Source organism: Podarcis muralis, chromosome 10, assembly GCF_964188315.1.
Source record: "Podarcis muralis chromosome 10, rPodMur119.hap1.1, whole genome shotgun sequence".
Taxonomy (NCBI): Eukaryota; Metazoa; Chordata; class Lepidosauria; order Squamata; family Lacertidae; genus Podarcis; species Podarcis muralis.
In genome coordinates this window covers 77,922,380-77,935,723 of record NC_135664.1, presented here as the reverse complement: position 1 = coordinate 77,935,723, position 13,344 = coordinate 77,922,380, and the positions used below count along the sequence as shown (strand labels likewise).

The window sequence follows — 13,344 nt, the reverse complement described above, 5'->3', positions numbered from 1 at the left end:
CCTCTTGAACGGGTTATTTTGGGATTGATTCAGGTTGGCCCCCAAAGCAGCTCACTTCAGTTCAATGGTCTCCAGCAAGAAGCACCCAGCCACGCATGACCCCTCCTGTCCCTTCTCATCCCAATCTGGCCACAGCAGAAGCTAGGCTGCTGCTTCCATTTGGAACTATGGAGTTCTCCGCTGGTTTCTGGTGGGCCTGGACCCTGCATTCCAACCTCTAGGGCTGGGCATGGCCCTCCCAATCTAATTCGCCTCTGCTCTCACAGTCAGGTACATTTTGGTGGGAAAGGGAAGGAAGGAGTATGAGCTGGTTGGAATCATGCTGAACCAAACACATCCTAAGCTGGGTCTGAACTGCAGGAGGGTTTGGTCTTTGCTCATAAAGAGCATGAGATGAGGCTTGAAACTGGAGAAATCTCTTCCGTTCAAAGACTTAGTGGCCTCAATAAATAAATGAAAACAGCTTATTTGGATGAGCAAAAGATTATTATTATTATTATTATTATTATTATTATTATTATTATTAGTCTCTCCACCCCGATACATAGCGGAACAAAGAGGAAAAAAGATATATAATAAACCAGCAGACACACAAAAATCAATCTTTAAAGCAGGCAAAAATAAATACATATGAACTTATATCAGCTTTAAGGTGTTTCCAATAGTACATATAAAAATGTAATTTTAAGAAAAATCTTAGCCTTCCAAAGGTGAAGACTTGTCCATCCATTAACGGAATACCTGTATGATTGCTGCCTGCAGTAACTTGCGCACTAGATCACGGAAGTGTCCGTATCGGAGTCAGACATCCCCTAAGTTGGAGCAAAGCCACTGTAAGTGCATCTTTTATTATGTATGCATTCATCTTCTATCAAAAAAACATTGTCCATATATATTAGACATGATAGCAGTGAATGCAGCTGAAGTTGTACAATTAAATAAAAAATGTGTAAATGCTAAAGAACATTTGACAGTTAAATTGCGAGGAATAAAGAAACCATAAGAAACATTAGAAATAATTGCTTTTTATATCGGTCCTCGAGGTTTTGCTGAACATGATTAGAAGGGACCAGCTGGTTAAAGGGGTACAGGTCGGAGTTAAACATTACAAACTGAGAGCATTCGCAGATGACTTGGTACTTACATTACAAGAGCCAGACACTAGTACTAAAAGAGTCTTAGAATTAATTCAAGAGTTTGGTCAAGTCGCAGGATTTAAACTGAATAAATTAAAGACTAAGGTATTAGAGAAAAATTTAACAGTTACTGAAAGGGAGAGGTTCCAGAATGAAACAGGTTTAACTGTGGTTAAGAAAGTGAAATACTTGGGGATTAACATGACAGCTAAAAATGTGAATTTATTTAAAGACAATTATGAGAAATGCTGGACGGAAGTAAAAAAGGATCTAGAAATATGGTCAAATTTGAAGCTTTCACTGTTGGGCCATATTGCTGTGATCAAAATGAATGTATTGCCTAGAATGTTGTTTTTGTTTCAAACATTGCAAATCGTGGACAAGATGGATTGTTTCAAGAAGTGGCAGAAAGATATCTCGAAATTTGTCTGGCAGGGAAAGAAACCCAGAATAAAACTTAAGATTTTAACTGATGCAAAAGAAAGAGGGGGATTTGCCCTGCCGGACTTTAAACTTTACTATGAATCAGCAGCTTTCTGCTGGTTGAAAGACTGGCTGCTTCTTGAGAACACAGACATTTTGGATTTAGAAGGTTTTAACAATATTTTTGGGTGGCATGCATATTTATGGTATGACAAGGTTAAAGCTCACAAAGCTTTTAAAAATCATATTGTCAGGAAAGCATTATATAATGTCTGGATTAGATATAAAGACCTGTTGGAAAATAAAACCCCAAGGTGGTTGTCGCCAATGGAAGCTAAGGCTGTGAAAAAACTCAATATGGATGCCAAAAGGCCCGAAATATTGGGAAATTTTGGAACAAGAGGGGGATAAATTTAAATTGCAGAGTTTTGAGAAATTAAAAGACAAAGTGAGAAACTGGCTCCATTATTACCAAATAACGGAGGTTTTTAAGTTGGACAGGAAAATTGGCTTCCAGGTGGAAAAATCAAGATTAGAAACAGAACTGATAGAACCCCATACTAAGAACTTGTCAGGAATGTATAACTTGCTGTTGAAATGGAATACACAAGATGAAACAGTGAAATCAGCTATGATAAAGTGGGCACAGGATATTGGTCATAACATTATGTTTGCTGACTGGGAATAGTTGTGGAACACCGGTATGAAATTTATGGCATGTAATGCCTTAAAGGAAAATATTATGAAAATGATTTATAGGTGGTACATGACCCCAGTCAAGCTTGCAAAAAATTACCACTTGCCTGATAATAAATGTTGGAAATGTAAAGAAACTAAAGGTACTTTTTTCACCTTTGGTGGACGTGCCCAAGGATTAAGGCTTTCTGGGAAATGATATATAATGAAATGAAAAAGGTATTTAAATATACCTTCCTTAAGAAACCAGAGGCCTTTCTCCTGGGCATTGTTGGCCAATTGGTGCCAAAGAAAGATAGAACATTCTTTATGTATGCTACAACAGCAGCAAGAATACTCATCGCAAAGTATTGGAAGACACAAGATCTACCCACCTTGGAAGAATGGCAGATGAAGGTGATTGACTATATGGGACTAGCAGAAATGACTGGCAGAATCCGGGACCAGGGGAAAGAGACGGCGGAAGAAGATTGGAAGAAATTTAAGAACTATCTTAAGAAACATTGTAAAATTAATGAGTGCTAGAATGATGTGGTTTTAGAAATTAAATGGAGTACAGCTGTAAAGATTAAGTTAAAAGAAAAGAAAGGTCGACAATTAGATAAAATTAAGGGTGAGGATTTGCTGAACTAAATATTTGAAATAGGAATGCAGAAAGGGGAGGTATGAGGAGGTCGGTGAAGTAAGTTTTAAGAAAATAAGGTTTTGAAATTATACTTGTTCTTTTTTTGTGTTTGTGTGTATTGTTTTGTTTGATATAATTTGTAAAATCTTAATAGATATTTATATATATATATAAAAGAGACATTAGAACAGGCATTCCCTGTTTCCAGTTCCTACCTCAAAGTAAAAGGCCATGCCGATGGCCCTCTTTTTATCGTTTGGACAGCACATATATTCACGTGCCAAACGGGAAATCCTCTTGTACTCTTCGGGCGAGGAGGTGAATAAGGTCCTGAAACAGAAGAGTAAGAGCAAAGGATTCACAAGCCTGAAGCTGGCAGGAAGAACCGCTCAGCGTTCCTGCACAACAACAACCACCACCAGGTTACTTGAACGCTGAGCAGAGCCTCCCACCTGCATTCGCTCCATAAGACGCACACACATTTCCCCTTACTTTTTAGGAGGGGAAAATTGCGTCTTATAGAGTGAACAATATGGTACATTTTCTGAAATAAATAAGACGTTTATCCCCATTTCCCCAGAAAGCAGGCCTTGCTCTTCATGCCTCACCTGCCAGTCCTTTTCACCTTCTTACCTTGCCAGAAGACGAATGCCTTTGAAAAAGCTTTCTGGACTTGAGAGCATATCCCAGCAGCTTTGCAACCCCAAAGCCTCAGAATCATCAAGGTATTCAAGACGCCCAATCAGTTGTTTCAGGGCCTGCACAGCGATCCTGAGTCAAGTGAAGGAATTAAGAAGATTATATTTTTAAAATTTGTATACTGCCCTTCACCTGTAGATCTCCGAGCAGTTCACAACATAAAAATGCAAGTTAAAAAGCACAAAATACAGAATAAAAACAAGAACCAAAGCAAACCAATAACTCCTCTCCCTCCAACAAACACAGTTGAAAGTTTGCAGGGCAGAAGTTGAAGAAGGAGCAAAAAAGGTTTTCTTGTGTGTGTGGGTTTCTTTGTGGCTGATTAGCTGTTTTCCCTGTGTAAAGGTCAGAGGGGGCAGGGTTTCTGTTGAGGAAGGTGATTAGCTGTGGGAGGAGCTTATCAGAGTTTGCAGGGCAGCAGTTGAAGAAGGAGCAAAAAAGGTTTTCTTGTGTGTGTGGGTTTCTTTGTGGCTGATTAGCTGTTCTCCCTGTGCAAAGGTCAGAGGGGGCAGGGTTTCTGTTGAGGAAGGTGATTAGCTGTGGGAGGAGCTTACCAGAGGTAGCAGGGCAGCAGTTGAAGAAGGAGCAAAAAGGGTTTTCTTGTGTGTGTGTGTTTCTTTGTGGCTGATTAGCTGTTCTTCCTGTGCAAAGGTCAGAGGGGGCAGGGTTTCTGTTGAGGAAGGTGATTAGCTGTGGGAGGAGCTTACCAGAGGTAGCAGGGCAGCAGTTTGATCCATCTTTTAGATTTAGGAGAGACCTAAATTGGGGGAGACCTAGGTTTTTTTGTGGAGGGAGTTATTTGTCCTGTCTTCACGCTTTTTATGATGGAGGACCGCTGTAGCCACCCCAACGACGTTCTCAAGATGGAGGGGGAGGGAACAGCTGCAGTCGCCTGCGGTTCCTGCGCAATGTTTGCCATCTTGCCAAAGGTTGCAGGCAGCTTTACCTGCAGCAATTGCATGTTGATTGCCCTCTTAAAAGACAAAGTCCAGCAACTGGAGGAACGTGTAGCTACGCTCCAAAGAATTAGAGATCTGGAGCTCTTCTTGGAAGCAACAGAGCACACCGTCTCCACCAAGGAGGAGACAGGGGACTCCCCTGAGAAGGAGGCTAGTTCATCAGCACAGGAGCCAGATATATGGAGAAACGTGACTCAAAGAAGTAGGAGGCCCAGGGTTCATTCTGATTGTTTAGAAATACGCAATCGCTTTGAGGTCCTCTCCCCTAGCATGGAAGACGAAGAGCACACTCCATTTGAGGATCTCTCCCTCATTAAAGTCGATCAGGTATATGAAGACGACCAGCAAAGTCAGTCCTCAGGGAATGTGCAGGCGACCTTGGAACGGATAGCTCACGGAAGAACCCCGACCAAACCTAAGAGGAGGCGTGTAGTGGTGATAGGGGATTCCCTACTGAGGGGAACAGAAGCAGTGATCTGTGGGCCTGACAAGATGTCTCGGGAAGTGTGCTGTCTCCCAGGGGCTAAGATCCAAGATGTAACTGAACGACTGCAAGGAATCATAAAACCCACTGACAAATACCCCTTCCTCTTGGTTCATGTGGGAACCAATGACACTGCAAGCAATAGCCTCCAGAAGATCAAAAGAGACTACGAGGCTCTGGGCAGGAAATTGAAGCAATTAAATGCACAAATTGTCATCTCATCTGTCCTCCCAGTTGAACGACGCGGCCCAGGGAGAGAGGGAAAAATAGTGGAAGTGAACAGCTGGCTTCGCAAATGGTGTAAACAGGAACGGTTTGGATTCTTAGATCACGGACTGCAGTTTCTTGAAGATGGACTTCTGGCAAGCGATGGGCTGCACCTCACAACGGTTGGGAGAAATGTTTTTGCCAAAAATCTCAGAAACCTCATCAGGAGGGCTTTAAACTGACTAATGTGGGGGAGGGAGACAGTGCTCCTGAAGGTAGGAGTCTATCAATTGATGAAGATGATCATCCAAATGTCATAGACCAAATGGAGCAAACAGCACGCAGACCTAGTGGTGGGAGGGAAAAATCCTTAAATAAGAGACATGGGGGAATGATTAATGGACTTCAATGTCTGTACACTAATGCGCAAAGCATGGGAAATAAACAAGATGAGCTTGAGCTCTTGGTACAGCAAACTAAATATGACATAATAGGCATCACTGAAACCTGGTGGGATAAGTCCCACGATTGGAATGTAATAATGGGGGGGATACAATCTATTTTGGAGAAACAGACCAGACAAGAAAGGAGGAGGAGTGGCGTTATATGTCAGGGATGTGTATACCTGTGAAGAGATCCAAGATTTAGAACCTCAAAGCCAAAGTGAGAGCATTTGGGTCAAAATTAAGGGAGAGAAGAATAACAGAGACCTCATTGTGGGAGTTTACTATAGATCCCCAAGCCAAATGGAGGACATAGATGATGCCTTCCTGGAACAGATGGCCAAGCATGCAAAAGGAAGGGAGATAGTAGTAATGGGGGACTTCAATTACCCGGATATTTGTTGGATGTCAAACTCAGCCAAGAGCATAAGGTCAAACAGATTCCTCACTGGCCTTGCAGACAACTTCATTGTCCAGAAAGTAGGAGAAGCAACAAGAGGAACAGCCATTTTAGATCTGGTCCTAACCAATGTTGATGACCTGGTTAGTGGGGTAGAAGTGGAAGGATCATTAGGCGCGAGTGATCATTCTCTTCTGAAGTTTACTATACAACGGAAAGGAGCAGCCAAGCATACTAGGACTCAATTTCTTGACTTTAAGAAAGCCGACTTCATAAAACTTAGGGAAGTGCTGGGTGAGATCCCATGGACAGTAATACTAAAAGGAAAGGGAGTTCATGATGGCTGGGAGTTTGTTAAGAGGGAGATAGTAAAAGCACAACGTCAGGCAATACCAATGAGACGGAAACATGGAAGGTGCTTAAAGAAGCCAGGGTGGCTATCTAAAGAACTTTTAACAGAGTTAAGATTAAAAAAGGATGTGTACAAAAAATGGAAAAGGGGGGAAACCACCAAAGAGGAATTCAAACAAATAGCCAGCACGTGTAGACACAAAGTCAGAAAAGCTAAAGTACAGAATGAACTCAGGCTTGCTAGAGAGGTTAAAAGCAACAAAAAAGGCTTTTATGGGTATGTTCGTAGCAAAAGGAAGAACAAAGAAACAGTGGGGTCACTCAGAGGAGAAGATGGTGAAATGCAAACAGGGGACACAGAAAGGGCTGAACTCCTCAATGCCTTCTTTGCCTCAGTCTTCTCCGATAAAGAAAACAATGCCCGACCTGAAGAATTTGGAGCAAATGATTCAGCAAAGGAAACACAGCCCAGAATAACTAAGGAGATAGTACAAGAATACTTGGCTAGTTTAGATGTATTCAAGTCTCCAGGGCCAGATGAACTGCATCCAAGAGTATTAAAAGAACTGGCAGATGTGATCTCAGAACCACTGGCAGTCATCTTTGAGAATTCCTGGAGAACAGGCGAAGTCCCGGCAGACTGGAGGAGGGCAAATGTTGTCCCTATTTTCAAAAAGGGGAAAAGAGAGGACCCAAATAATTACCGCCCAGTCAGTCTGACATCAATACCAGGGAAGATTCTGGAGCAGATCATTAAGCAAATAGTCTGTGAGCACCTAGAAAGGAATGCTGTGATCACCAATAGTCAGCATGGATTTCTGAAAAATAAGTCATGTCAGACTAACCTGATCTCGTTTTTTGACAGAATTACAAGCCTGGTAGATGAAGGGAACTCAGTGGATATAGCCTACCTTGATTTCAGTAAGGCATTTGACAAGGTGCCCCATGATATTCTTGTAAAGAAGCTGGTAAAATGTGGTCTTGACTATGCTACCACTCAGTGGATTTGTAACTGGCTGACTGACCGAACCCAAAGGGTGCTCATCAATGGTTCCTCTTCATCCTGGAGAAGAGTGACTAGTGGGGTGCCACAGGGTTCTGTCTTGGGCCCGGTCTTATTCAACATCTTTATCAACGACTTGGATGATGGACTCAAGGGCATCCTGATCAAATTTGCAGATGACACCAAACTGGGAGGGGTGGCTAACACCCCAGAGGACAGGATCACACTTCAAAACGACCTTGACAGATTAGAGAACTGGGCCAAAACAAACAAGATGAATTTTAACAGGGAGAAATGTAAAGTATTGCACTTGGGCAAAAAAAATGAGAGGCACAAATACAAGATGGGTGACACCTGGCTTGAGAGCAGTACATGTGAAAAGGATCTAGGGGTCTTGGTTGACCACAAACTTGACATGAGCCAACAGTGTGACGCGGCAGCTAAAACAGCCAATGCAATTCTGGGCTGCATCAATAGGAGTATAGCATCTAGATCAAGGGAAGTAATAGTGCCACTGTATTCTGCTCTGGTCAGACCTCACCTGGAGTATTGTGTCCAGTTCTGGGCACCACAATTCAAGAAGGACACTGACAAACTGGAACGTGTCCAGAGGAGGGCAACCAAAATGGTCAAAGGCCTGGAAACGATGCCTTATGAGGAACGGCTAAGGGAGCTGGGCATGTTTAGCCTGGAGAAGAGGAGGTTAAGGGGTGATATGATAGCCATGTTCAAATATATAAAAGGATGTCACATAGAGGAGGGAGAAAGGTTGTTTTCTGCTGCTCCAGAGAAGCGGACACGGAGCAATGGAGCCAAACTACAAGAAAGAAGATTCCACCTAAACATTAGGAAGAACTTCCTGACAGTAAGAGCTGTTTGACAGTGGAATTTGCTGCCCAGGAGTGTGGTGGAGTCTCCTACTTTGGAGGTCTTTAAGCAGAGGCTTGACAACCATATGTCAGGAATGCTCTGATGGTGTTTCCTGCTTGGCAGGGGGTTGGACTCGATGGCCCTTGTGGTCTCTTCCAACTCTATGATTCTATGATTCTATGATTCTATGATTCTATGAAAGGGCATAGGAGGTTAATCAGCCAATGGCCTGATTGAAGAGTACCATTTTTGCCTGGCATCTAAAGGCACCAGGCAAGCCCCTCTGGGGAGAGCAACCCACTAATGGGGAGCCACCACAGAATAGGCCCCTTCTTGTGTGGAGGAGGCACACGTGAAGAGGGGCTTCCGATGATGAGCACAAGGTCTGGGTATGTTCATCTGGGGAGTTTTAGGTCCTTGACATCTTGCAGTCCAACCCCAACCATCACCCCCTGCAGCCTCTCCCATGTTTCCAGCACAAGCGGCAACCTTTTGGCTGTGATGGAGACTTAGGGTTTCATGACACGTGAGTCCCACCACACCCAAATCAGCCCATCGTGCGGGAGAGCCTCCAGCATCCTCTCCCATCCTAGTGTCCTTCAGATGTTTTGGGCTACAACTCCCATCTTCAGCCCAGTTATGCTGGCTGGGGCTGGTGGCAGTTGTGGTCCAAAGCGACTGAAGAGCACAGGGGTTGGGGAAGCCTGGGTCTCCTAGCTATCTAACCTAAGCAGAACCTCCATGTCCAAATGAAGCCTATCTCTTGGGGGAGGGCTGAGCCTATGGGTCAGAGAGAGAAGGGAGGGCCCCCCCAAATACATTAGCAGGTCCCTCACGTCAGCGGATCCGGGATGAGACTTGTCGCCCTCGAACCTCTTCTTCTCGCCTCATGGACAAAACAGATGTGAGTGCTGAGTGCAAACAGCAGGTGGTGGAACTTGCTCTTCAGGATACCTGCAGCCTCAGGGAAGGACAGGATATTACACAGAGCGTTGGTAGCCTGGAGGGACAAGGAGAGGAGAACGGCATTCAGCAGAGGTCATCGTCAGATCAAGATCTCAGACTCAGACGCGACTCAGAGCCTCGGTCCATCTCACTCAGTGTTGTCTACACTGACTAGCAGTGGCTGTCCAGGGTTTCAGGCGAGGGACTCCCCGACATGGAGATGCTGGGGCCCTTCTGCATACAAAGCAGGTGCTCACAGGATGGACCACTTATTAAGATGCACCCCCCTCCCAGCAAGAAGCCCCCAGCCCCATCCAGCTCCCATTCAAAACAATCCAGGAGAGAGAAACTGACCGCCATTGGCATTTGAGAAGTGCTGCGTCGCCTGGAAGTGACTTCCGCTTTGGGGTCTTCATCCTGCAGCCTTTTCAGTAGGGGTCTCAGCAGCTTGCCGCTGGTATACAGATTGGCAACCAACGCCTTCCAGATCTCTGCGGCACTTCTGCAATTTTTCAAAACAGAATTTTTCATTTTTCCTTTTCTTAAAAAAAGTCAGGCCTTTGATATTTTATTTATATTGCACATACATTAGCAAAGAAAGAAACCACAACTTGGAGCACAATTTTTTGCAAGTACGAAATTCAATATAAATAAATATAAATTAAGAAACCCCTTAAATCTAGCCCTCCCCATTTTCACATCACAAAAACTTACTCATCACACTCCATCGAGCAGTCCAACAGGCTGTCTACAACCGGCTGCAGGCGCTTGGTGGCTAGGCTGACAATAGCCGAAAGCGTCTGTTCCTTAGTGTGGGTGTCGAGGATCTGGGGGAGATGGTAGTAAATCTCCTTCACAACCATAGGCAGCTGGAAGAAGATAAAAGAAGACCAAAATGAGAAAGTGTGGTGAACCTGTTTCTATTTTGCTTAATGTATGTAGGGTTTGGTGTCAGCGTTACTCGTGCCGGTTCTCTGCTGTTCACTTGTGTTTTTTTATAATAATTTTTATTGATTTACAACACAGATATACAATTTTATCCAATTTTTAACAAATAAATTCTCTCTTTTTGGACTTCCTTCAGCTTCTCTGACAATCATCCATCATTACCTCTTAATTACGCATTCCTTCTCCTTAGTATTGTCTTTAGTCTTCCCTCCCACTTCTATTATTTTTTATAACAATACATCTCAAATTTCACAGTGCTTCTTGAAATACAGTGGTGCCTCGCAAGACGAAATTAATCCGTTCCGCGAGTCTCTTCGTCTTGCGGTTTTTTTGTCTTGCGAAGCACGGCTATTAGCGGCTTAGCGGCTATTAGCGGCTTAGCGGCTTTAAGAAAAAGGAAACAAACTTGCAAGAACTCGCAAGACGTTTCGTCTTGCAAAGCAAGCCCATAGGGAAATTCGTCTTGCGGAACGACTCAAAAAACGGAAAACTCTTTCATCTAGCGAGTTTTTCGTCTTGCGAGGCATTCGTCTTGCGGGGCATCACTGTATCACTAACGTTGTTTGCACATCACATGTATTTTTCAGATATTCTACAAATTTTCCCCAGTCTTCGATGAACTTTTGGTCCTTAAGATATCTAATTTCCCCAGTTAGCTTGTCCAATTCTGCATGGTCTGTCAGTTTCAGTCTCCAATCTTCAATCGTCAGCATTTCCTCTTGTTTCCATTTCTGGGCCAGTAAAATCCTTGCAGCTGTAACTGCATATTGGAAGAGTTTACAGTCAGAGAATCATAGAATCATAGAATCCTAGAGTTGGAAGAGACCACAAGGGCCATCGGGTCCAACCCCCTGCCAAGCAGGAAACACCATCAGAGCACTCCTGACATATGGTTGTCAAGCCTCTGCTTAAAGACCTCCAAAGAAGGAGACTCCACCACACTCCTTGGCAGCAAATTCCACTGTCAAACAGCTCTTACTGTCAGGAAGTTCTTCCTAATGTTTAGGTGGAATCTTCTTTCTTGTAGTTTGGATCCATTGCTCCGTGTCCGCTTCTCTGGAGCAGCAGAAAACAACCTTTCTCCCTCCTCTATATGACATCCTTTTATATATTTGAACATGGCTATCATATCACCCCTTAACCTCCTCTTCTCCAGGCTAAACATGCCCAGCTCCCTTAGCCATTCCTCATAAGGCATCGTTTCCAGGCCTTTGACCATTTTGGTTGCCCTCCTCTGGACACGTTCCAGTTTGTCAGTGTCCTTCTTGAACTGTGGTGCCCAGAACTGGACACAGTACTCCAGGTGAGGTCTGACCAGAGCAGAATACAGTGGCACTATTACTTCCCTTGATCTAGATGCTATACTCCTATTGATGCAGCCCAGAATTGCATTGGCTGTTTTAGCTGCCGCGTCACACTGTTGGCTCATGTCAAGTTTGTGGTCAACCAAGACTCCTAGATCCTTTTCACATGTACTGCTCTCAAGCCAGGTGTCACCCATCTTGTATTTGTGCCTCTCATTTTTTTTGCCCAAGTGCAATACTTTACATTTCTCCCTGTTAAAATTCATCTTGTTTGTTTTGGCCCAGTTCTCTAATCTGTCACGGTCGTTTTGAAGTGTGATCCTGTCCTCTGGGGTGTTAGCCACCCCTCCCAGTTTGGTGTCATCTGCAAATTTGATCAGGATGCCCTTGAGTCCATCATCCAAGTCATTGATAAAGATGTTGAATAAGACCGGGCCCAAGACAGAACCCTGTGGCACCCCACTAGTCACTCTTCTCCAGGATGAAGAGGAACCATTGATGAGCACCCTTTGGGTTCGGTCAGTCAGCCAGTTACAAATCCACTGAGTGGTAGCATAGTCAAGACCGCATTTTACCAGCTTGTTTACAAGAATATCATGGGGCACCTTGTCAAATGCCTTGCTGAAATCAAGGTAGGCTACATCCACTGCGTTCCCTTCATCTACCAGGCTTGTAATTCTGTCAAAAAACGAGATCAGGTTAGTCTGACATGACTTATTTTTCAGAAATCCATGCTGACTATTGGTGATCACAGCATTCCTTTCTAGGTGCTCACAGACTGTTTGCTTAATGATCTGCTCCAGAATCTTCCCTGGTATTGATGTCAGACTGACTGGGCGGTAATTATTTGGGTCCTCTCTTTTCCCCTTTTTGAAAATAGGGACAACATTTGCCCTCCTCCAGTCTGCCGGGACTTCACCTGTTCTCCAGGAATTCTCAAAGATGACTGCCAGTGGTTCTGAGATCACATCTGCCAGTTCTTTTAATACTCTTGGATGCAGTTCATCTGGCCCTGGAGACTTGAATACATCTAAACTAGCCAAGTATTCTTGTACTATCTCCTTAGTTATTCTGGGCTGTGTTTCCTCTGCTGAATCATTTGCTCCAAATTCTTCAGGTCGGGCATTGTTTTCTTTATCGGAGAAGACTGAGGCAAAGAAGGCATTGAGGAGTTCAGCCCTTTCTGTGTCCCCTGTTTGCATTTCACCATCTTCTCCTCTGAGTGACCCCACGGTTTCTTTGTTCTTCCTTTTGCTACGAACATACCCATAAAAGCCTTTTTTGTTGCTTTTAACCTCTCTAGCAAGCCTGAGTTCATTCTGTGCTTTAGCTTTTCTGACTTTGTGTCTACACGTGCTGGCTATTTGTTTGAATTCCTCTTTGGTGGTTTCCCCCCTTTTCCATTTTTTGTACACATCCTTTTTTAATCTTAACTCTGTTAAAAGTTCTTTAGATAGCCACCCTGGCTTCTTTAAGCACCTTCCATGTTTCCGTCTCACTGGTATTGCCTGACGTTGTGCTTTTACTATCTCCCTCTTAACAAACTCCCAGCCATCATGAACTCCCTTTCCTTTTAGTATTACTGTCCATGGGATCTCACCCAGCACTTCCCTAAGTTTTATGAAGTCGGCTTTCTTAAAGTCAAGAAATTGAGTCCTAGTATGCTTGGCTGCTCCTTTCCGCTGTATAGTAAACTTCAGAAGAGCATGATCACTCGTGCCTAATGATCCTTCCACTTCTACCCCACTAACCAGGTCATCAACATTGGTTAGGACCAGATCTAAAATGGCTGTTCCTCTTGTTGCTTCTCCCACTTTCTGGACAATGAAGTTGTCTGCAAGGCCAGTGAGG

At 43.9% G+C, this 13,344-nt stretch overlaps 1 long non-coding RNA gene across 1 annotated transcript; it reads right to left on the bottom strand.

The window, feature by feature from the left end:
- Positions 1-737: 737 nt before the first annotated feature.
- LOC144329025 (uncharacterized) lies at positions 738-4,694 on the bottom strand. The gene is made up of 3 exons (XR_013394462.1): positions 3,514-4,694; positions 3,096-3,210; positions 738-812 (listed from the first exon to the last, which is right to left on the bottom strand). It is a non-coding gene; the product is annotated as an uncharacterized LOC144329025 (long non-coding RNA).
- Positions 4,695-13,344: the final 8,650 nt, after the last annotated feature.